General features: G+C 38.7%; 1 non-coding gene across 1 annotated transcript; it reads left to right on the top strand.

The window, feature by feature from the left end:
- The first annotated feature begins 22,705 nt into the window (after positions 1-22,705).
- Positions 22,706-22,777, top strand: TRNAC-GCA (transfer RNA cysteine (anticodon GCA)). Its single transcript has one exon. It is a non-coding gene; the product is annotated as a tRNA-Cys (tRNA).
- The last annotated feature ends 277 nt before the right edge of the window (positions 22,778-23,054 follow it).

Below are 23,054 nucleotides of genomic sequence, written 5' to 3'. Positions count from 1 at the left end.
TAAAGAGAGATTATGCTCTCATCTTCAAAATTGTACATATTATATGGAATTTTGTTATTTATAATCTTATCAACATGCTCTAATTATATATATGCTTAAATTATACATTGCATTAGTTAATAGCAGGGTAAAAACAGGCTTTTCTGAGCTTTGATTTTCTCTAATTTAAGTTGTGCTATTGATATTATTACATTAAAAAATGATATAGTTTATACTTTTGCTTTTGAATATTAACTTGAGCAAAATATAATCTTTGATAAATAATCAGAGGACCTCCACCATCCCCACCATGTATGTACATATAAGTGTATGCAACTGGGTACCCATTCCTTTCAATAAGTTAAAAGTAACACAGAAAATTCTTCTTTATGGTGCTGGGAATAATACGGTTAAAATTAACTAAAAAGTAATTTTTGTTTTATAGAACCTGACCTTCCTTACTTTTAACCTTCATATGTATCTTGTCTTTGAAATAAGACTTATTCTGTGTAGTATGTAAATGGTCTAATTCATCTTCCTTTAACCTATTGTTCATTTATTTTATTCAATTTATTTCTATAATTATTTTATAATTAAAAGTATTCTCCCTCTATGTGAGAGTGTTATAACTTGAGTAAAGCAAACACTAAGTCAAAGAACAACATTAACTTTGGACTGAAACTAATCATAGAACATTATAATCCTGAAGCTTGATTCCTAAGGAGGTTATTACGGAATGAATAAGTTGATTATGATGGAAATTTCCCTCCTGGTGTCATTCTGGTCCTCACTTGCATACTCCGCAAAAGAACTTCACCAGCACTCATGTTCCTCAATATTTGCTGGTGTAACAATTCACAATTGTAGTCTCAACAGTGATCATAACACCTGAATGAAATTGTTCTACATAATTTCATGATATATGAAAGTGATTAAAATAATTGAATTGCTTTAATATATCCCATTAGTCTTTGAGATATCTTGATTCACATTTTCTTTTTAAGCCATGTAAAGGGTACTTTTTGTCCCAGCCAAGCAGCATTTTCTGAAAATGGGGGTGGGGTGAGTGAGTCAAGTTGCAGAGAGGGTGAGTGTGAGGAGAGAGGGATGTGAACTTGGCACTGAGGAAAATAAAGTGAGTTTCTTACTTTTTATATGAATCTTTGGGCTTGAATTAAGAGAAGCCCTACATGCAAAAGTTGAATTTACATTTAACTATTGAACAAAGCTTAAAAAGCCAACTTTAAGGAAAAGAACCACACACTTCTTTTACTTTGTAATTCCCAGGTTTGAGAAATTCCAAGTTTCAAAAAAAATAAATTTCAAGGAAAAGATACAAAAACTACTCCCAAATAATTTTCTGAGATTAATTGATAATCTCAAATAGTTTTGGCTATTATATCTCATATATGAGCAGTGTTTAGAGTTGGAACAACATTCTGAATACTCTGTTCTTCACTAGAAAAATGAGTCTGGAATGGCAGCCTTGTTTCCTTTTTTAAAATAGATACATTGAAATTGAGTGACTATTTGCTGGTACTATAATTTAGGCCTACAATCAGCCTTCTATGTCAGTATTAGAATGCAATCAGTGATACGGTATCCCAAAGAGACTGATTGCATTTCGTAGTCTGTAAGTCATGTCTGACTCTGTGGCCCAAAGGACTTTAGCCCACCAGGCTCCTCTGTCCATGGGATTCCCCAGACAAGAATACTGGAGTGGGTTGCCATTTCCTAAGGAGACTGAACATAAGAGGAAATTGAGAAACAAGAAATTTGGAAGTCTTGCTTAATGTAGGGAGAAATGAAGAAACACGATGGAACTCTCCTTTGTGAGTATGACTTTGCTTAGGAATCGAGAATTACTGTGGTTGTTTGCAGACAGGATCGTGTCGCTTCTACAACTCCAAGAAGAATATCTGGAGGAGGCTTTCTAGCTCTGTCCTGCCCTAACCTGCAAAGTCTAGGAACCTGGTCTCAGTCATAGTGCAGAGCATTACTAACCAAGTGAAATCATTATGCTCAGTGCGCCAGATTCTCTTCTGAAGACACTTCTAATTTTCATTCTATTTATTACTCACCTGGCTAAAAGCAAAGTTGTTTTTAGAATCCAGCCTCTGTACGGTAGAAATTGATGAGGCGCATTTTTTAAGTGAATATATTTTTGACCTTAACAAGATTTCACTGAATAAGAAACTTGTATGAAAAAAAGGGGTGGGGGCTTCCCTAGTGGCTCAGCTGGTAAAGAATCCGCCTGCAATGAAGGGGACCTGGGTTCAATCCCTGGAGAAGAGAATGACTCCCCACTCCAGTATTCTGGCCTGGAGAATTCCAAGGGTTGTGTTGTCCATGGATCACAAAGAGTCGTTTATGACTAAGCAACTTTCACTTTCATGAAACAAACAAACAAACAAAATATAGCTGAAGTCATCTTTACTTAGCTCTATGCTAAAAGATGATTCAGCATTTTGGCCGCGATTGGTAACTTGTTCTCAAGGAGGCTTCCTCCCTTCGCAAGATGCTCTTCTAGCACCGGGAGCAGGAGAGACGGCCCACTGTCCCTCATCCCATCCCTTGGACCGTCGTACTTTTCCATGGTGCTCTGAGACATTTCATACTGGAGCACATTTTTTTTTTTTTTTTACATCAAACCAGATTTTAGAAAAATTAGGTTAAAGGGGCTTAAGATCTGCGCACTACACAACAAATAGAGTAATTCCTCTAAGCCTGGGATGTTGCCACTTACCTTGGCAGTCTGGAGGCGCCTTCATAATGGCAGTTGCTTAGGACTTAGAGCCCCAGAAAATACAAAATACCTATGGGACTTATTTCAGTACCGTACATTAAATTTGAGGATTTTACATGTGATAAAGTATGTCAGTGTTGCTTACAGGGAATTCCAGTGATACCTCAGCTTTCTTGGACTTATTATAAATCCTTTGTTGGAATTATTGTGGCTGGTTCAATAATTCAGATTAGCCCTCATGTTTATTAATGCACTACATCTGTGCAAACAACATGTCAAGCAGAGAGTTTATTGTAATTGCCTGAGCAAACAGAACCTGAAAGAAGCAATTTCCAGTTACAATGTGCTATGACAAGTAATGAGGTAATTGGCATTCTGTCCTGATTACTTCCACCTTCTTTTTCATCAGGTCTATATTGTGTGTGATAGATAGTTTTATGAGAAATGAAGGTGTTTGATAATATGGTTCGCTGCTGCTTAAGGTTAGTGATTAAAGACAATCATCATTTTCTCTCTGAGATCTTATTAGCTTTAACATTATTTATTCATATGTGTAAGCGTGTGCCCAGGACGCACCTCCTTGGTGTATGGCGTGCTGTTAAAATGTAAAGGCAACTGCCACAGAGTGAATGCAGAGCATGTTCTAGGTTTCCAAGCATGAAGGGACACGACAACTTTTTGCAAATGAAATCCATGCACTAACAGTGTGGTTTGAAGTGATGACTTTGAGCTTGCATCTGCAGCCAACATTTACCTGCTTTAGAATAACAGAAGCAGCATGATAGTTAAGGGCAAGATGGTAATTTGAAGCTGAATCCTCATTTGCAGGATTTTATCACTTTCTATAAACATTACCCTTTGCTTCCAGCCTGCAGTGGGGGGAAAATGATGGAGTGCATTGCATTTCTAGACCTGACATTAATAGTTTAGAAAGTGTCAGAACATTAGATTTTAAAAAAAGGAAAAAAAAAAAAAAAGAATAGGAAATTAGTAGAAGTTATTTTGGAAGAAAGAAAAAATATGTCCTATTTTTGTTCCAAAAAAACTTTTCCCCCTCAGTTTATAACCTTCATTCTTGGCACTCTCAATCTATGGGGGAAAAATATGTACATTCCACATAGTTGAAGAAAATATCTTCGGAATGACCCATATTTTCTCTCTTCTTCCCCTCCTTCAGTGCTATCCTCAAATGTGTGTTTTCCTGGTTGAGTTACTTCTCATCACTTTCCCAGTCTCAGCCTAAGCACCCTTTCTGTCTACTCTGACTCTATGCACTCAAATCTCTCCACCACCTTCCACATCACAGGTCAGACCCAACTGACAACTTTGTCTTTATAGTCAAGACGATCAATTGCCTAAGGACAAAGATTCTGTCTTTAACCTGGAGCCAGTGCAGCATATTAGTACTGATCTCAACTTTGGAATTGGGCTGTTGGAATTGAAATTCCAGCTCCACCACTCATGGGGACATGAACTCAGACAAGCTGCAACATTTCTCTAAGTGCATATTAGCCCAATTGGAAAGTGAGTAAACTAAATAACGCCATTTGCAGCGGCATGGATGGACCTAGAATTGTCATACTGAGTGAAGAAGTCAGGCAGAGCAAGACAGATATCCTAGGATATCGCTTATCTGTGGAATCTGAAAAATAAAGATACAAATGAACTGATTTACAAAACAAAAATACAGTCACAGATGTAGAAAACAAGCATGATTGTGGGGTTATGCAGAAGAAGGGAGGGATAAGTTGGGAGATTGAGATCAACATATACACACCATTATATATGGGGCTTCCCAAGTGGTTCAGGGGTAAAGAATCCATCTGTGATGAAGAAGATGTAGGAGACACCACGGGTTCGATCCCTTGTTCAGGAAGATCCCCTGGAGGAGGGCATGGCAACCCACTTCAGTATTCTTGCCTTGGAGAATCCCATGGACAGAGGAACCTGGAAGGTTACAGTTCATAGGGTTGCACAAAGTGGGACATGACTGAAGTGACTTAGCACACACCATCATGTATAAAATAGGTAACAAATTAGGGCCTACTGTATAGCTCAGGGAACTCTACTCAATACTCTAGATTTGCTGTACAGCAGAAAATAACATGAGTTTTAGTCTAAAAAAATTAATAAAGAAAGAAAAATGGATATAATAATTCTGCTCCTCTCAAGTACTGTTGATAAGATTCAATACTAAGGCTCTCAGAACAGTGTAGACACTCATTCTATCTTTCATGAATTAATACATGTGGAGTTAAGAAAATCTTTTGGGTCTCACTTTCTAGAACAACCCCATCTTCCCTAATATTAACAAGCCAAAACCAGCAGAAAATGAGGGTTTATTTACACTATACATTCTGAATTTAAGGTTGTTGATTCTATAAGTTGCTAAAAGTGGTCAAAGTGTTACTCAGTCGTGTCTGACTCTTTGCAGACACATAGACTGTAGCCCCCAGGCTCCTCTGTCCGTGGGATTTTAGAGTGGGTTGCCATGCCTTCCTCCAGGGAGTCTTCCTGACCCTGGGATGGAAACTGCGGCGTCTCCTGCGCCTTCTGCCTCACAGGCAGATTCTTGACCGCTGAGCCACCAGGGAATCCCATGTTTGTTCTTGACAAAATGCTAATTCTCACATAAAGTCCTGAGAAAATTGAGGCTAAGGAGGTCACGGAAGGAAGTACACCCCCAAAGCCCATGCAATTTCTAACATTCTGCACATACACTTAGGAGATGTGTTGGAAAGTTAGGGGAACAGCTGGACTGTACAGAAAGGAATTGAGAGCTGGAAGAAAGGCAAAACATGAGTTTACACAGAGGCCCTGGCCACACCAGCTCTCAGTGGGCATCTGAGCAGGGGCTGTGGTATGGATGGAGGTGAATGGTGGTGGGGTCTTTGCTGGAATAAAGACACTGTGACGAAGGTGGTAATGCTGCCCAGCAGGGCCTGCATGCTGGGGGCTTGAAGGCAGAGATCCAGTGATTCCCAAATAAAGGAAGTGAGCAAGAGGCCAGTAGCCCAGAGCAGTGACTTTGCCTAGAAGAAGTTCTTTAACGGGCTTCCCAGTTTGCCCGAGCTCTAAAGAATCCACCTGCCAGTGCAAGACACCAAAGAGACTCGGGTTTGATCCCTGGGTGGGGAAGATCCCTTGGAGGAGGGCACGTCAACCCACTCCAAAATCCCATGGACAGAGGAGCCTGATGGGCTACAGTCCATGGGGTCGCAAAGAATCAGACTTAGCAAGAAGCAACTTAGCATGTACACACAGCTCTTTAGCAAGAAAAATTGGGAATTTGACCTCACAGATCCTTGGGCAGGTATTGATCAGAAAAAAGTCTGTAGCCTCAAGAATGAGTTACCAGTCGAGCTCAGTCAGTTACTAAGTGCAAGAAGGACAGGGGCTACCATTGATTACAAGAAGCATGGGGCGGAAATGTCATCACAAATGTGGTGAGACTAGAATAAATTTCTGCACAGATAATTTGAGAGGGAGTTTCCCATGCACAGAAAAATTGCATGAAGGAAATTGGAAGATTTTCTGTGCAAATAATTTTATAGGAATTTGGAATAAGAATACATTTTATTAGTTCAAATTTCCAAGTACATGATTCATCTAAAGAATTGCGCTCAAGTGTAAGTACTGGATAATGTTTACAACAATTAGACTCTTTATTGAAATCATGAGCTAAAATTGTACTTATACTTTGATATTCTTCTTTCATTAAAACCATTTGTTGCCTGTGACTAAGTAAAATGTAGTTTTAAATATATTTTAATTGCATATTAAGATCCAATAAATCCTTTGAATGATAAAGATTACAATCAAGAACTTTCTTTAAAAAATTATTAGTTTTGGTCATATATAAGTATAGAATGAACCTACTGAAAATTCTGTTTAAAATTCTGTTATTTTTTTGTTATAAACACTGAATTTTTGAAGATGAATATATATGTGTCCATGTTAATCACTCACTGGTGACCCCGTGACTCTTTGTGACCCTGTGGACTGTAGTGCGCCAGGCTCCTCTGTCCATAGGATTCTCCAGTAAGAATACTGGAGTGGGTTGCCATTCTGATCTCCAGGGGATCTTCCTGACCCAGGAATTGAACGTGTGTCTCTTGTATTCCAGGTAGATTCTTTGCCATCTGAGCTACCAGGAAGTGCTGACAAGGAATAACAGTGAAAAAAAGAATACCCATAGGGATAAACAATCTCAACAATATTGATAGCCAAGGAACTGAACTGGCAAAATCAAAGAGCTGTTTTTATTATTACTGACTTTTTATTAATTCATTCAACGAACATTTCATAGTATATCAGGAAGTCTGTTCTATGAAAATGATGAAACCAGCTCTTATCCAGTCTCTCTCTCATTCATTTGAATATGTCTACTATAAGTTCTATAGAATCTGTTTTCATCATAATTCTCAGATAATCTTCTCATCATAACATCTTGCCTATAAATTAGCAAGTCGTTGCATAATATCATTGTCTAAAATTGCAGCAGCTTCCTAACTGAACTATCACATTCATAGTAGAAGAGAGGATAAGAGATGACATGGCACACTGAATTCCCAGCAATTCAGTATGTCTGGAAAATAGGCAAGAGGGCTAATGGGTATAGCAATATCTGGAGAGCTATAAGGGCTACGTTATCAGGTATTGTGCAGGTGAGTAGGAGTTTAAATTCTGTTTTGGACAGTAGTAGAAAATATTGAGGGTTATAAATGAGATTAGCACTATGTGATATGCATTTAGAAATGGCATACGATGGATCTCTGGTTATGTGAACAACCATTTAATTAATAAAGTACCATACGGACTTCCCTGGTGGTCCAGTGTTAAGGCTTTGCCTTGCAAGGTAGGGGGTGTGGGTTCACTTCCTGGTCCTGGAGCTAAGGTTCCACATGCCTCATGGCCAAACTCTAAAAGATAAAACAAACAATATTTTAACAAATTCAATAAAGACTTTTAAAAAATGGTCCATATTAAAAAATCTTTAAAAAGTACCATATAAGCTCAAGATATGATTAGTATTAGCTTATTTTCCTCAGTAGTCTTCTTTAAGTGAGACATACTGCCCTTTGTATCACTTTATTTTGTTTTATTAAAGTTTATTTTGTTGTTCCAAATTCCAGTTATAGTGTATAGCATGTATGTATTTGTGTGCATGTTCAGTCATGTTCAACTCTTTGCAACCTCACAAACTAGCCCACCAGACTCATCTGCCTATGAGATTTTCCCAGCAAGAATCCTGGAGATGAGCTGCCATTTCTTCCTCAGAGATTTTCCTTACCCAGGGATTGAACTTGTGTCTCGGTATCTCTTGCACTGGCAGGCAGATTATTTACCACTGAGCCCCCTGGGAATCTTCTAGCACATCTTCAATCAGTTCAGTTCAATTGCTCAGTTGTGTCCGACTCTTTGTGACCCCATGAATTGCAGCACGCCAGGCCTCCCTGTCCATCACCAACTCCCGGAGTTCATTCAGACTCACGTCCATGGAGTCGGTGATGCCATCCAGCCATCTCATCCTCTGTCATCCCCTTCTCCTCCTGCCCCCAATCCCTCCCAACATCAGAGTCTTTTCCAATGAGTCAACTCTTCGCATGAGGTGGCCAAAGTACTAGAGTTTCAGCTTTAGCATCATTCCATTCAAAGAACACCCAGGGCTGATCTCCTTCAGAATGGACTGGTTGGATCTCCTTGCAGTCCAGGGGACTCTCAAGAGTCTTCTCCAACACCACAGTTTAAAAGCATCAATTCTTCGGTGCTCAGCCTTCTTCACAGTCCAACTCTCATATCCATACATGACTACTGGGAAAACCATAGCCTTGACTAGACAGACCTTAGTTGGCAAAGTAATGTCTCTGCTTTTCAATATGCTATCCAGGTTGGTCATAAATTTCCTTCCAAGGAGTAAGTGTCTTTTAATTTCATGGCTGCAATCACCATCTGCAGTGATTTTGGAGCCCCCCAAAAATAAAGTCTGACCCTGTTTCCACTGTTCACCCATCTACTTCCCATGAAGTGATGGGACCAGATGCCATGATCTTCGTTTTCTGAATGTTGAGCTTTAAGCCAACTTTTTCACTCTCCTCTTTCACTTTCATCAAGAGGCTTTTTAGTTCCTCTTCACTTTCTGCCATAAGGGTGGTGTCATCTGCATATCTGAGGTTATTGATATTTCTCCTGGCAATCTTGATTCCAGCTTGTGCCTCTTCCAGCCCAGCGTTTCTCATGATGTACTCTGCATAGAAGTTAAATAAGCAGGGTGACAATATACAGCCTTGACGTACTCCTTTTCCTATTTGGAACCAGTTTGTTGTTCCATGTCCAGTTCTAACTGTTGCTTCCTGACCTGCATACAGATTTCTCAAGAGGCAGGTCAGGAGGTCTGGTATTCTCATCTCTTTCAGAATTTTCCGCAGTTTGTTGTGATCCACACAGTCAAAGGCTTTGGCATAGTCAATAAAGCAGAAATGATGTTTTTTTGGAACTCTCTTGCTTTTTCCATGATCCAGCGGATGTTGGCAATTTAATCATTGGTTCCTCTGCCTTTTTTAAAACCAGGTTGAGCATCTGGAAGTTCACGTTCACATATTACTGAAGCCTGGCTTGGAGAATTTTGAGCATTACTTTACTAGCATGTGAGATGAGTGCAATTGTGTGGTATTTTGAGCATTCTTTTACATTGTCTTTCTTTGGAATTGGAATGAAAACTGACCTTTTCCAGTCCTGAGGCCACTGCTGAGTTTTCCAAATTTGCTGGCATATTGAGTGCAGCACTTTCACAGCTTCATCTTTCAGGATTTGAAACAGCTCAACTGGAATTCCATCACCTCCACTAGCGTTGTTCGTAGTGATGCTTTCTAAGGCCCACTTGACTTCACATTCCAGGATGTCTGGCTCTAGGTGAATGATCACACCATTGTGATTATCTTGGTCATGAAGACCTTTTTTGTAGAGTTCTTCTGTGTATTATTGCCACCTCTTCTTAATATCTTCTGCTTCTGTTAGGTCCATACCATTTCTGTCCTTTTTTGAGCCCATCTTTGCATGAAATGTTCCCTTGGTATCTCTAAGTCTACAAAATAATAAAGATATATATCAGTTAAATATAACTTAAAAATTATTTTAAAGGGAAAAACATGACAACTTCTAGAAGAAAGTATGAAATATCTTTAGGTATGCAGTGTGAGAAAGTTCACACATAAGGCACAAGAAATAATAGAAATACTAATTTGAAAGATTGATGATTATGTTAAAATCAAGAACTTTTATTCATTAAAAGACTAAAGGAAATGAAAAGAAGAGGAAAAAAATTGAGAGTGGATGCTAGCCATATATATAAGCAATCAATATTTGAAATATATAAAGAACTCTCAGAATATATAAATCCATGTAAAAATCTATAGAAAAGTGAGCAAATAGAACAACAGGCATTTCACAGAAGAAGCATGAAGAATCAATAAACACGTGTAAAGATATTTGATCTCCTTACTAATCAGGTACATTATGTCATAATGAGATACCATTTACATCCGCCAGATAGTCAAGGAAAAAATATTAAAAGTCTAACAAAGCCAAATGTTGGTAAAGTGTTAGACACTCAGTCATGTCCAGCTCTTTGTGACCATACAGACTGTAGTCCACCAGGCTCCTCTGTCCACGGAATTCTCCAGGCAAGAACACTGGAGTGGGTTGCCTGTCCGTTCTCCAGGGGATCTCCCCGACCAGGGATCAAACACCCTCTCCTGCATTGGAGTCAGATCCTTTACCATCTGAGCCTAAGGTGTGGAAAAAACAGGAACTCTGCTGCCAGAGGGAGTGAAAACTAACATAACCTCTGTGGAAACAAATTGGTATTATCAAGTTAACTCCCACACCCTTATTGCTTAACATGAAAGAAAACGGTTATAACAACATTGTTGGTGAGACCAAAAATAACTCACTCATTCACTGGATACATGCTGCTGCTGCTGCTGCTGCTGCGTCGCTTCAGTCGTGTCCGACTCTGTGCCACCCCATGGACGGCAGCCCACCAGGCTCCCCCGTCCCTGGGATTCTCCAGGCAAGAACACTGGAGTGGGTTGCCATTTCCTTCTCCAACTGGATACATAAATGCCTAAATTTTTCTAGCAGTGAAAATGAGTAAACTAGAACCATACCCTCACCCCCCACAGCAAAGATGAGTCTTAGATGTTGAAAAAAGTTAACAAGTTACAAAATATACTTCATTACAAAAAAGTAAGAATTAATAATGCATTATTTAGGGATATCATCAGGTATGGTAAATCCATAAACAGAAGCAGTTATTACTAAATTTAGGATGTTTACCTTTCGAGGGCAAATAGGATTGTAGGATTTAGCTGGGGAAGGCTATGAGTTCATCAACAGTGTTAATAAGATTCAATTGAGCTTTTCAGAAGTGTTAAGAAAAGTTATGACCAACCTAGATAGCATATTCAAAAGCAGAGACATTACTTTGCCGACTAAGGTCCATCTAGTCAAGGTTATGTTTTTTCCTGTGGTCATGTATGGATGTGAGAGTTGGACTGTGAGGAAGGCTGAGCGCCGAAGAATTGACGCTTTTTAACTGTGGTGTTGAAGAAGACTCTTGAGAGTCCCCTGGACTGCAAGGAGATCCAACCAGTCCATTCTGAAGGAGATCAGCCCTGGGATTTCTTTGGAAAGAATGATGCTAAAGCTGAAACTCCAGTACTTTGACCACCTCATGTGAAGAGTTGACTCATTGGAAAAGACTCTGATGTTGGGAGGGATCGGGGGCAGGAGGAGAAGGGGTTGACCCAGGATGAGATGATTGCATGGTATCACGGACTCGATGGATGTGAGTCTGAGTGAACTCCGGGAGATGGTGATGGACAGGGAGGCCTGGCGTGCTGTGATTCATGGGGTCGCAAAGAGTCAGACACAACTGAGCAACTGAACTGACTGAATGAACGGCCTGCTTTATTCTTGCATTTCATACATTGCATATATGACACCTATATTCTTTTCTGTGTCAAATTCTCCCAAGCAAAACCCATAAGAATAATTTACAATGTCGAAAAAAAGTGAACACATAGTATTTAGTATTTAATATCTAATAAATGTGAAATGGCAGTTTGATCTGAGACATGGAAACTTATATTTAGCTTATGTTTAAAATTAAGAGAAAGTCTCTATGTTTATCCTACCATCTCCATCTCCCATCTCATTTGATGTTATGGGTGTCTCCAGACCACTGAGGACCCTGTTATAGAACCCTTCTTTCTGCTTTACTGCTTGCCTCCAGTCCTAACAACACCTTGCTCACTACAACCTAGCTCATCTCTCTAAGGTTCAAATGTTCTAAACTCTGTAACTTGACATTCCTCGTATGTTCTCCCAGGATCCGTTTTCCACTAACTCTTCTGGCCTCATTCCTGTCTACTGAATTGTACTATTCTTCACTGGCATACAAGGCTCCTGTACATGATAGCATTAGTGAACACTTATACTTAAGCGTCTGTCTGCAATGTGGGAGACCTGGGTTCGATCCCTGGGTCGGGAAGATCCCCTGGAGAAAGAAATTGCAACCCACTCCAGTATTCTTGCCTGGAGAATCCCATGGACGGAGGAGCTTGGTGGGCTACAGTCCACGGGTCGCAAAGAGTCAGACAGGACTGAACGACTTCACTTTCACTTTCACTATACTTCACTTACGATGCCTGAGATGTTCTTCCAAGCACTTTACATATGTTAACTCATTTAATCCTGCCAGAAATATTAGGAGCTAAGTGCTATTATTATAGCCATTTTATGTTTAAGAAACAGGCTCAGAGAAATAACTTCTGAGCTATAACAGCAAGTTAAATGTCAGGGCTTGAATTTTTCTGCTTGCAATGGCTGACCCTTTATCTCCAGCAGCTTGCTTGCTTGATCCCTGCTTGTTCATCCAGACCCAGGCTAATTGAAGACTTTCCTGATCTCAGTCGCAGCCACACCCAGGTCTTAAGACCTGAGCAGGGCTAGCTTCTCTGTGTCCCGGCTCCACCAGTGCATGGCTCTGCCACAACGCAGTAACGATCTCCCTAGGGTTTCACTCTTACCATCATCACAACGCTGTCAATTCTTGGCACACGGGCGTACTGAAAACACATTGATTAAATTCATGAATCAGTAAAGGCACTGAGCTAAACAGTGAGTCAAGTCCAAATTTCAGAGTCTTTCTTTTATCTCTTCACAAATACTGTTTTCTGTATTTCCTCTGACTAATCAATTCTAAATGTTATTATTCTTATTAAAACAATGAGAGTAAAACATTTAGAAGCCTTGCAAACAAGTAATATTTGCAAGTGTTTGTGATTCATTGTGTTTCTTGTATCAAGCCAAGTTAATATAATCAAACAAATAAAATAAGCTTAAAATAATAAATGCAATCTTATCTGGAATAAATTTTGATGAAGTCTGTATTCTCTAGGTAAGAATACTTCTAAATAAATTAATATATTGATTATTGCAAGTTGAACCCTCTTATAGAATAATTGATTCCCTCCAGCTATAGAAGAAAAAGTTTACAATGATGACACCAGGAGATAAAAAATGATATTAGTTTGCTCAAATTCACATCAGGTTAACAATGAAGCTTGGCTGACACTGTTCCCCACAAGGTGCAACAAGGCACTGGGCTGAGAGAACTTAGGAGTCATTCCATATTTACAGAAGTCTTGGGCAATAATGATCTTGAATAAAAAAAGAGAGAGAGAAAATCTACAGTTTTAGTCACATAGCTTCATACCTGATCCATTTGCAATTGTCTTTTACATTTTAAGCAGAACTATCATTTAAATCCATGATTTTAATACTTCCTGAACCAAGGAATTATTCATGCTTTTGAGATCCTAGAAAATTCCATCAAGCCTGGAGCAACATAATAAGCTGTATGTCAGCTATGAAACACAGCCCAGTCTTATACAGGGAGAAAAATATTTATCAGGAAGATCATGAAAATTAGGTGATTCCCCTGAAGTAAACATTTTTGTGATTCTGGGATTAAAAGATACCCTATAAATACTTTCTTTAGATAAGTGTGTAGATTCTCCCAAGATCTTTGTAGAATCATCAAAACTTTAAAAAACAAAAACAAAAAAAGAATAAAAATCTTAATATTTTATTTATTACTTGATATCAATAAGGAATAACATTCTTTTCTTTTGAACTTTTAATTTTGTATCAGGATATAGCCCATTAACAATGCTGTGATAAATTCAGGTGGACAGCGAAGAGACATACTCAGATATATACATGCAGCCATTCTCCCCCAAACTCCCCTCACATCCAGGCTACCACATAACATTGAGCAAGGGCTGTAACGTTTTCCTCTCCTTCCTCATCTTCTCCTTCTCTTCCTCCTCCTCCTTCTTTGTCCAGAAGTTTAATTGACTAGTTATGTTGGATCATGTTCATGTTGCCTGAGTTGCTGGTATAGGAAGCAATGCAAAAATAAAGATGATGCCGAGCACAGATAATTGATCATTATATGGGATTTCTTAGACAATATCTAAGATGGAATATAGGTTCAAATAAGTTTGAAAATCAAGAGCAGTCACTTAAAAGTGTCTGCTGGAGGAAGTGAAGTAGGTGGGGGAGGCAGGCAAGGGGTTGCTAGACCTTCATCTGTGCTCACAATCGCACTGGCAGCTGCTCGCTGGGAGATCAAGGAACCACATGGCTGCAGAAGGAGACTGGACAAGTCCATCAACATGACCTGCAGACTCATGTGCCCTATTTGAAGAAACTGATTTGCAAATCTCTAGGTAGTTTCATGCCTTCCTAAGGCGTTAAAATGCTCCCTCCAGGATATAGAGGTCAAGGAGGGAGTCCAGGTGGGAAGCATGTGCCAAGAGCCTTTGATCATTTCTGATAAAGAAATAGGAATCACTGATGATTGTAGTAAAAACAAGAAAATTATCTCAAAGCATCCAAATCTTCTTTCTTTAAAATGGTATAAATTCTAAAGAATTAAATACTTTTTATACTTCAAATATTTAATATGTTTCTTATTTGAGGATTTTGACATTTTTACATCAAAAGTATGCCAAGTCCTCTGGTAATCTTTATTCTTTAACATTTCTAGACTCTAGAAATGTCTCTATTAAAACACGTGACTCTATTAAAATTAAGACAACCTCATCATCCTCAAAAAAATCTTTACTGTGTACCTGTTAGGTGCGTGGCACTTTGCTGAGGCAGAATTTATGACTATTTATAGTGTAATATTGCATAGAATATATTTTTAAAGTCCAAAGATAACTGCTGCCTGCCTGTGTTGTCAGTAATAGAAGTTCATGACATTTGATTTGAGTCTTTGTGAGAGGCAATGTTATTCTGATTTAATAGCTTCCATCTGCTCTTCTCATTTTCAGTGCTCCTTTTACAGTTTCCAAATTCCACCCTGTACCCTCCAGGGAAATTTTCTCAAGCATTGATTCTATTCATCTATGAACTGGAAGAGCGGGGAATGTTCTCCTGCAGGCTTCTGGTTTTGTTTATTAATCTTGATTGTCAGGCAACTTGTTGACATGCACACAGTTGTCCTTCTACTTCTTTATTTTTCTCCCCCTTTTTCCTTCTTTTTGGTAGTGGGAAGGGATTGGTCATCAGAAACGACTTAATTCCTAACAAAACATAATGTTGAGATGTTTCTTTCCAGAGCAGTTAGAGGAACACTCCATGAATAAAGATGCATAGAAAAGATACCACTGAACAGTGTTTGTCCATTACTATAAATAAGAAAAATACCTGTTCAAATTTATCTTGGAAATCAAGGAGCATGAAGCTAATGCTTACTTTACAATTATTACAGTGTGTTGCAACATTTATCAAATATTAGCACAACATCCGTACAAATATAAGACATTTGAGAAGTCTCATAGGTATGCTGGCCACATGTGGCAGTATTTTTAACCTTTTCATTTTAAAAGTAAGTATTATGGAGAAGGAAATGGCAACCCACTCCAGTATTCTTGCCGGGAAAATCCCATGGATGGAGGAGCCTGGTGGCCTACAGTTCATGGGGTCGCAAAGAGTCGGACACGACTGAGTGACTTCACTCACTCACTTACTCATTATGGAATCTGGGTAAAAAATAAGTAGAAGTTTATCTTGACATTATATATCACCTGATTTCATGCTAGATATCTGAAGTCAAATATTGAATGTTCAGTATTTTTCATTCTCTATAGCAAAGGCTTTACAAATGTGTTCATCCTGAAACAGTTAAGAAGCGGATGAAATAAAACAACATATATTTTTTTGTACACTCCTTATGGTCCTGACATAAAATTAATCACATATGCTTTATTATTTTTGCGAAACAATGTTTTATGATATCTTGATGCTGAAATGCTTTAATTTCCAACATAAAAGCCTCAGGTGGAGAGACGTATAGATCTGCGTCAAATTAATAATGAAAGTGTCAGTAATCTATACTTTTGGCAATACATTTCTCACATGTATTGGTCGAAGGGTAGAACTAATGGTTCCAGACACACATTTTGGGAAAATTGACCTTAATTCTTTACGGAAACGTGAGATTCATTAAAAAGAATGAAGTAGACTGCATTTGGGATGACAGGCGCTGCCTCTGTAGAGGCAGGGAAGAACCTTAGATGACGAATACGCCGTGGAGCTCAGTTTCTTTCTGGGCTGCTCTAAGTGTGTTTTCATTTTCTGAGTGTCATTTCACTATAGATGGGCCTGAAGGGCTTTCACCTCAGCTTTCTACACCCTGATAACAAATAGCTGAATATCCTTGAACAGGTTGATTTCCCAATGTTCACCTCTTTGACCTAGACACTTCCTTTCAAGTGAGAATTTCTAAATTGAAAACTAAATTAATGCTTCTTCCTTTATTTTGTTGTGGCTTCCACTTTTTATTTTATATGATTCTTCTCTAGATATCAAGATAACTCAAATAAATCTCCGATCAAACCATCGGGGTAATTTAAAATTTTATCTGCTCCGTGAAACGCCACACCTCTATTCTCATTGCCCTTGCCTGGTGTTCACTGACTTTATTAACAAGAGTTTAGTTTATTTTGTATATTCTGTTAGCCCTGTCCTCTTCTTGACTAGATTTTAAGCTTTTTCTTGGCAGAAGACATTCCTTTGTATCTTCTACCGCACAAGGCCCAGGGCCTTAAACTGTTTTTAAATGGTTGTTTTTAATACTTCTTTACCAGAATGAAGCTCCAAAATAGTCATCCACGTCTACATTTATAAATATATTCATTCATTCCACAAACTGTGATTAAGACCTACTAGGGCTTCCTAAGTGGTGCTAGTGGTAAAGAATACGCAAGAGATGCAAGTGATGGTGGTTCAATCGCTGGGTCGGGAAGACACCCTGGAGGAGGAAATGGCACCCCACTCCAGTATTCTTGCCTGGGAAATCCCGTGGACAGAGAAGCCTGGTGGGCTGCAGTCCCTGGGATCGCGAGAAAGTCAGACAAGACTAAACAACAAGGTGCTCATCATTGTGGAAGATGCTTGAGATACAAATATATACAACAGTAAATCCAGAGAATTTGAAAAAGACCCTTTAATGGCAATCTTCAGCTTTCCAGGTAGTTCAGCTGGTAAAGAATCCTCCTGCAATGCAGGAGACCCCTGCTTGATTCCTGGGTTGGAAAGATCCCCTGGAGAAGTGATTGGCTACCAATTCCAGTATTCTTGGGCTTCCCTGGTGGCTCAGCTGGTAAAGAATCTGCCTGCGATGTGGGAGACCTGGCTTTGATCCCTGGGTTGGGAAGATCCCTTGGAGAAGGGAACTGGCTACCCATTCCAGTATTCTGGCCTGGAGAATTCCATGGACTGTCTAACCCATGAAGTCTCAAAGAGTTGGACCCGACTGAGTGACTTTTGGTTTGGGATTATAGCTCCTGAGACAATATATTATTTTGTAGTAGATTTTAAGAGAGTAGATATTCTTAAAAAATATATATAAATAAACAAACAAAAATGTAGATACCTAACAACATCTTAAATCAGGTTCATTCCTCAGAGGTATCTAGATTTTGGCCTAGATTAACTACCAAGTTATATTCTCCATTAACCAGTTATTTCTCACATTTTCAATTAAAAAAAAATCAGATAATGTCCCTCTAAATAATGTAATTTTTGAGGACTCCATTTCATTCTTACTAGCTTCGTGTTAAACATATTTTCTCCTTTTGTTTGTTTTATTATTCATTGCTTTGGTAACTTTTAACCAGTTCATTTCTCTACTTTATTTTTTTTTTTAGTTTTTTATTTTTTAAATTTTAAAATCTTTAATTCTTACATGCGTTCCCAAACATGAACCCCCCTCCCACCTCCCTCCCCACAACATCTCTCTGGGTCATCCCCATGCACCAGCCCCAAGCATGCTGCACCCTGCGTCAGACATAGACTGGCGATTCAATTCTTACATGATAGTATACATGTTAGAATGCCATTCTCCCAAATCATCCCACCCTCTCCCTCTCCCCTGAGTCCAAAAGTCCGTTATACACATCTGTGTCTCTTTCCCTGTCTTGCATACAGGGTCGTCACTGCCATCTTCCTAAATTCCATATATATGTGTTAGTATACTGTATTGGTGTTTTTCTTTCTGGCTTACTTCACTCTGTATAATTGGCTCCAGTTTCATCCATCTCATCAGAACTGATTCAAATGAATTCTTTTTAATGGCTGAGTAATACTCCATTGTGTATATGTACCACAGCTTTCTTATCCATTCATCTGCTGATGGACATCTAGGTTGTTTCCATGTCCTGGCTATTATAAACAGTGCTGCGATGAACATTGGGGTACATGTGTCTCTTTCAATTCTGGTTTCCTTGGTGTGTATGCCCATCATTTCTCTACTTTAAATCTTTGTTTTCTTTCTCTCATGTAGATATTTTAAACGTCCTTCTTTGGTCTAAGTAATTCGTTTTCTTGGTTTCTTGGGAATGACTATTGAATCACCTGTTGAAATATTGATGTCCATTCTATAGGGAAGCATAAAAAAAAAGTTAAATGCATTACACATCTTTTTACCTTCAAAACTGACCTGGGGGGACTTTCTTGGCAGTCCAGTGGCTAAAACTCCACACTACCAATGTAGGGGGTGCAGATTCAGTTCTTGATCGGGGAACTGAGAATCCACATGTGGTATGGAATGGCCAAAAAAAAAAAAAAAAACCCACTAATCTGGAGTACAAACGTGGAGGCAATTTATTGCATAACTAAATCATAATAATTGTCATCTAATATTAACCACTCTTCGCAAGTTTTTAGCATAGACATATTTTATTCCCTCTTTCAGATCTGCATTTTCTAAATTTGAATATAATTTTATCATTTTAGATATTTAAAAATTTATTTAGTTCCATTGAATTTGTATTCCTTATTCATTCCAGTATTAATGACATCTCTTTAATTTCAAATTCTTGTACGAAACATTTTACAACCATTCTTCTGTTTTATCCGACATGTGATATACAGTCATTTTAATAAAATATCAGTTGCTTTGACTTTCAACTGGAACCTCTGCTCTCAGCTACAACATCATAGTACTTTTTGAATACGGTGTTTTATGTTAACTCATATCACTGAGTCAAATTTTTCACTAAGACCATTTAGAATACTATTTTCTCAATAATAGCAGTCAGCATTTTAAAACACATATTCATTTCATAGTTAACTCTGGGAGTTACCAGAAAAAAATGCCATTTTTGAAGACTATATACATTATGCTTTGTTTGTACGCTATGTTTAAAATAAAATTCTTACTTTCTTTGTTCTTGCTCAGTTGCTAGGTTGTGTCCAACTCTTTGCAGCCACGTGGACTGCAGCATGCCAGACCTCCACTTCCCTGTCCTTCACAATTTCCCTGAGTTTACTCAACTCAAGTCCATTGAGTTGGTGATGCCATCCAACCGACTCATCCTCTGCTGCCCCCTTCTCCTCCTGCCCTCAATCTTTCCCAGCATCAAGGTTTTTTTCCAATGAGTTGGCTCTTCCCATCAGGTGGCCAAAGTATTGGAGTTTCAGCTTTAGCATTAGTCCTTCCAATGAATATTCAGGGTTGATTTCCTTTAGGATTTACTGGTTTGATCTCCTTGCTTTCCAAGGGACTTTTAGGAGTCTTAGATTGAAGTAAAATTCAGCTTTTTCCTTGAAGAAAACCAATATTACTTGATTTTTATCTATCTAATTCTTTCAATATCCTTAGTTCTAATATTTTTTAAAAAGTGAATATCTATAATCACTTGCTAGAAACTTTTTTTGTTCTTTTTTTTTTTTTTCTGAGAGATCTGCCTTACCAACTCAGATGATGAAACCTAGTCAAGGAAATGGAAACCTGGAAATAAGGTGTGAAAGACTAATAGAAATTCCATCCAGAATGACCTTTCTATTTGCATAGCAAACTTTTGTGAAATGCCATTTTCTTTTCCTCAGTGTGTATTCATAACTACTTGCTCTCTGTACACATACATTCAAACTTAGTGTGTTAAGAAAGATTGGTCAGACTCAAATATATTTAAGTAGTTTTAGCATTCCAAACTTGAATTCATTCATAAAAAGCTTCAAGAAGGAAACACAAATGATGCATAAGTTTGCACCTCCCCAAAGATGATCAAATCCATACAAATAAATAGTAATAATACTGACTGGGCTCCCCAGGTGGCTCAAATGGTGAAGAATCTGCTCTCAGTGCAGGAGACATGGGTTCAATCCCTGGATCTGGAAGATGCCCTGGAGAAGGAAATAGCAACCAACTCTAGTATTCGTACCTAGGAAATCCCACGAATAGAGGGGCCTGGTGGGCTCCAGTCCATGGGGTTGCAAAAGAGTCAGACACAACTGAGCAAATCAACAACAACCACAAAATAATATTGGCTATGTGCTATATTATCTGTATGACATCCTGGGGACAATATAACACTGAAAAAGAGGCCTAGATTCAAGACTGATGATCCAAATAAAATAAGCGAGTGTAAGCATCAATAAATACCTAGGCAATGGCCTGGCATAAATCATGCAAATATTGATGAGCATATAATGTAGAAATATTGACCTTTACAGAACATCCTATCATGAAAAGAATTTGATATGCAGAATCTTGAATAAGATTTTGTAACTGAAGACCAGCCTTTCAAAATATTGGTAAAGAGTAGATACTGACATTACACCAGTGCTGATGGTCATTGGAGAGCATTTCGGGAGAGAACCAGGGTCCATGGTTTTCAGGGCTTATGAACAGTAACTTAACTTTGGATCCTTCCCCACCTCCAGCCCCAGTAATCACAATCCCTTAGCAAACATCTCATTGCTGAACCAATAGCCCTCTGCAGTTGCCTAACCTTGATTTGAAAGAACAATTTCTGCTCTGTGTTTAGTGGTGACAAAACAGCCAACGACTTGGCTAGTGACTCAACAGACATACTAGTAACTACTATTCAAATACACTAGGGCATGGCACGTGTGCTATTGAGGATGGCTAAATGGGATAGAGAACTGAGGTCCTTGCAAATGAGCCAACAGTGCAGGTGATGGAGAAGGATGGCATTTCAAGTCACTCCACCTATTTCAAGTCACTGACGACATGCAAGTCAGTGGTTTGGCCGGCACATTTTCTACACTGTTTTCCAGTTGAATTTTCAAAAGGTTTCTAAGAGAACGAACCTCACAGTTTAATATGCCAGTCTGAAATGTGGCATTTTGTTTTTCAGTTGAATTTAAAGAGCATCCAATCAACAGTTATTTGGGGATTCTTGTGTTCTATGAGCTCTCTTCTCTTTCTCTCTCCATCCCACTCCTCGCCATAAAGTATCTACATCTGTTACTTTCTAGAAACCTTTTACATATTCCAGTCATTTTTGTTAGGCTTTTGTGTTTCTTCATTGCCACAGTCTCCCCCTTCTTTCAGCCACAACCCCAGGCACTTCCTACTGGAGAACGACACCAAACAACATGTCAAGAGCCTTTCAAAATTGCTGCCAGATTTCAGTGACATTCTTAAAGCATATGGAGTACTGATGTGCTGAAAGCAAGGCAGAGAGCTACCTGATGCTTACTGCGTCAGGAAGTTCCAGTCTGGTGGAGTCTTCTGGTTCAGATTTGCAACGTAAACAGGACTTAAACTGGGTTCAACAAAGCATCTAAGTAAAAGTTAGCGAAAATGCCTTTTTCAATCAGTTGTTCCCAGCCTTCAAACTCTGTCAATAAAGAAGGAAATAGTAAGATAAAGCAAAAATTGAAATTACCCCTAAGGGATCCTCATCAGTAGTATAATTTAGCTATAACTTAAATATTGTATATCAAGACAACCTCACGTGAGAGTGGAATGCTTGCTATTCTTTGTCCCAGGAGGCTAAACTCTTACAGAATATGCAGCGTAAGTTGAAATACCTAAGAAGTAGGAAATTCAGTAAATGTCCATTCAGAGAGTATTCAGTGAAATAATCCTGTGCTTTATTGGGATACCTTTTAATTTGTTAAGGAATTAGTATTTGTTTAACAAATGCTATACAGTGTTTATAATACAATACACAGTATTTATATATTATATATATAGATTCATGAATATTTTTATATATGTATATCTAACACTTAAACAGTTCTTATTTTATTAGAAAATTGCTAAGTCTCATCAGTCATGTCCAACTCTTTGCAACCCCATGGACTGTAGCCCTCCAGGATCCTCTGTCCATGGGATTTCCCAGGCAAGAATACTGGAGTGGGTTGCCATGCCCTCCTCCAGGGGATCTTCCTGTCCCAGGATCAAACCCACGTCCCTGCATTGGTAGGTGGATTCTTTACCACTCAGACACCAGACAAGCCTGGTTATAAAATTAAATACCACCACCATTATTCATTGTTGTTAAAATAGTAAAGTAAGTAGAAAAAATAGGGAGGGATTGGTTAATATATAAAAATACATACTTAAAAATATGGACTTGTTGGGATTCCCTGGTAGCTCAGATGGTAAAGTGTCTGCCTGCAACGCAGAAGACCCAGGTTCAATCCCTGGGTCGGGAAGATCCCCTGGAGAAGGAAATGGCAACCCACTTCAGTACTCTTGCCTGGAAAATCCTATGGACAGAGGAGCCTGGTAGGCTATCGTCCATGGGGTCACAAAGAGTCGGACATGACTGAGCGACTTCACTTCTGATTTCTAGAACTATGAATTAGCCGGTAGTTGGTATCTGTGAATTCCTTTTCCAAGCAGTTTCTCTTTCTTTAGCTAGAGCACACAAAGCCTAGAAACTCAAATAAGGACATTTTGATCATCAAATGCAATGTGAACCTACTTTAT

Source organism: Ovis aries, chromosome 3, assembly GCF_016772045.2.
Source record: "Ovis aries strain OAR_USU_Benz2616 breed Rambouillet chromosome 3, ARS-UI_Ramb_v3.0, whole genome shotgun sequence".
NCBI lineage: Eukaryota > Metazoa > Chordata > Mammalia > Artiodactyla > Bovidae > Ovis > Ovis aries.
Note: the sequence above shows the minus strand (reverse complement) of the source record. Positions and strands in the feature narration are given on the sequence as shown.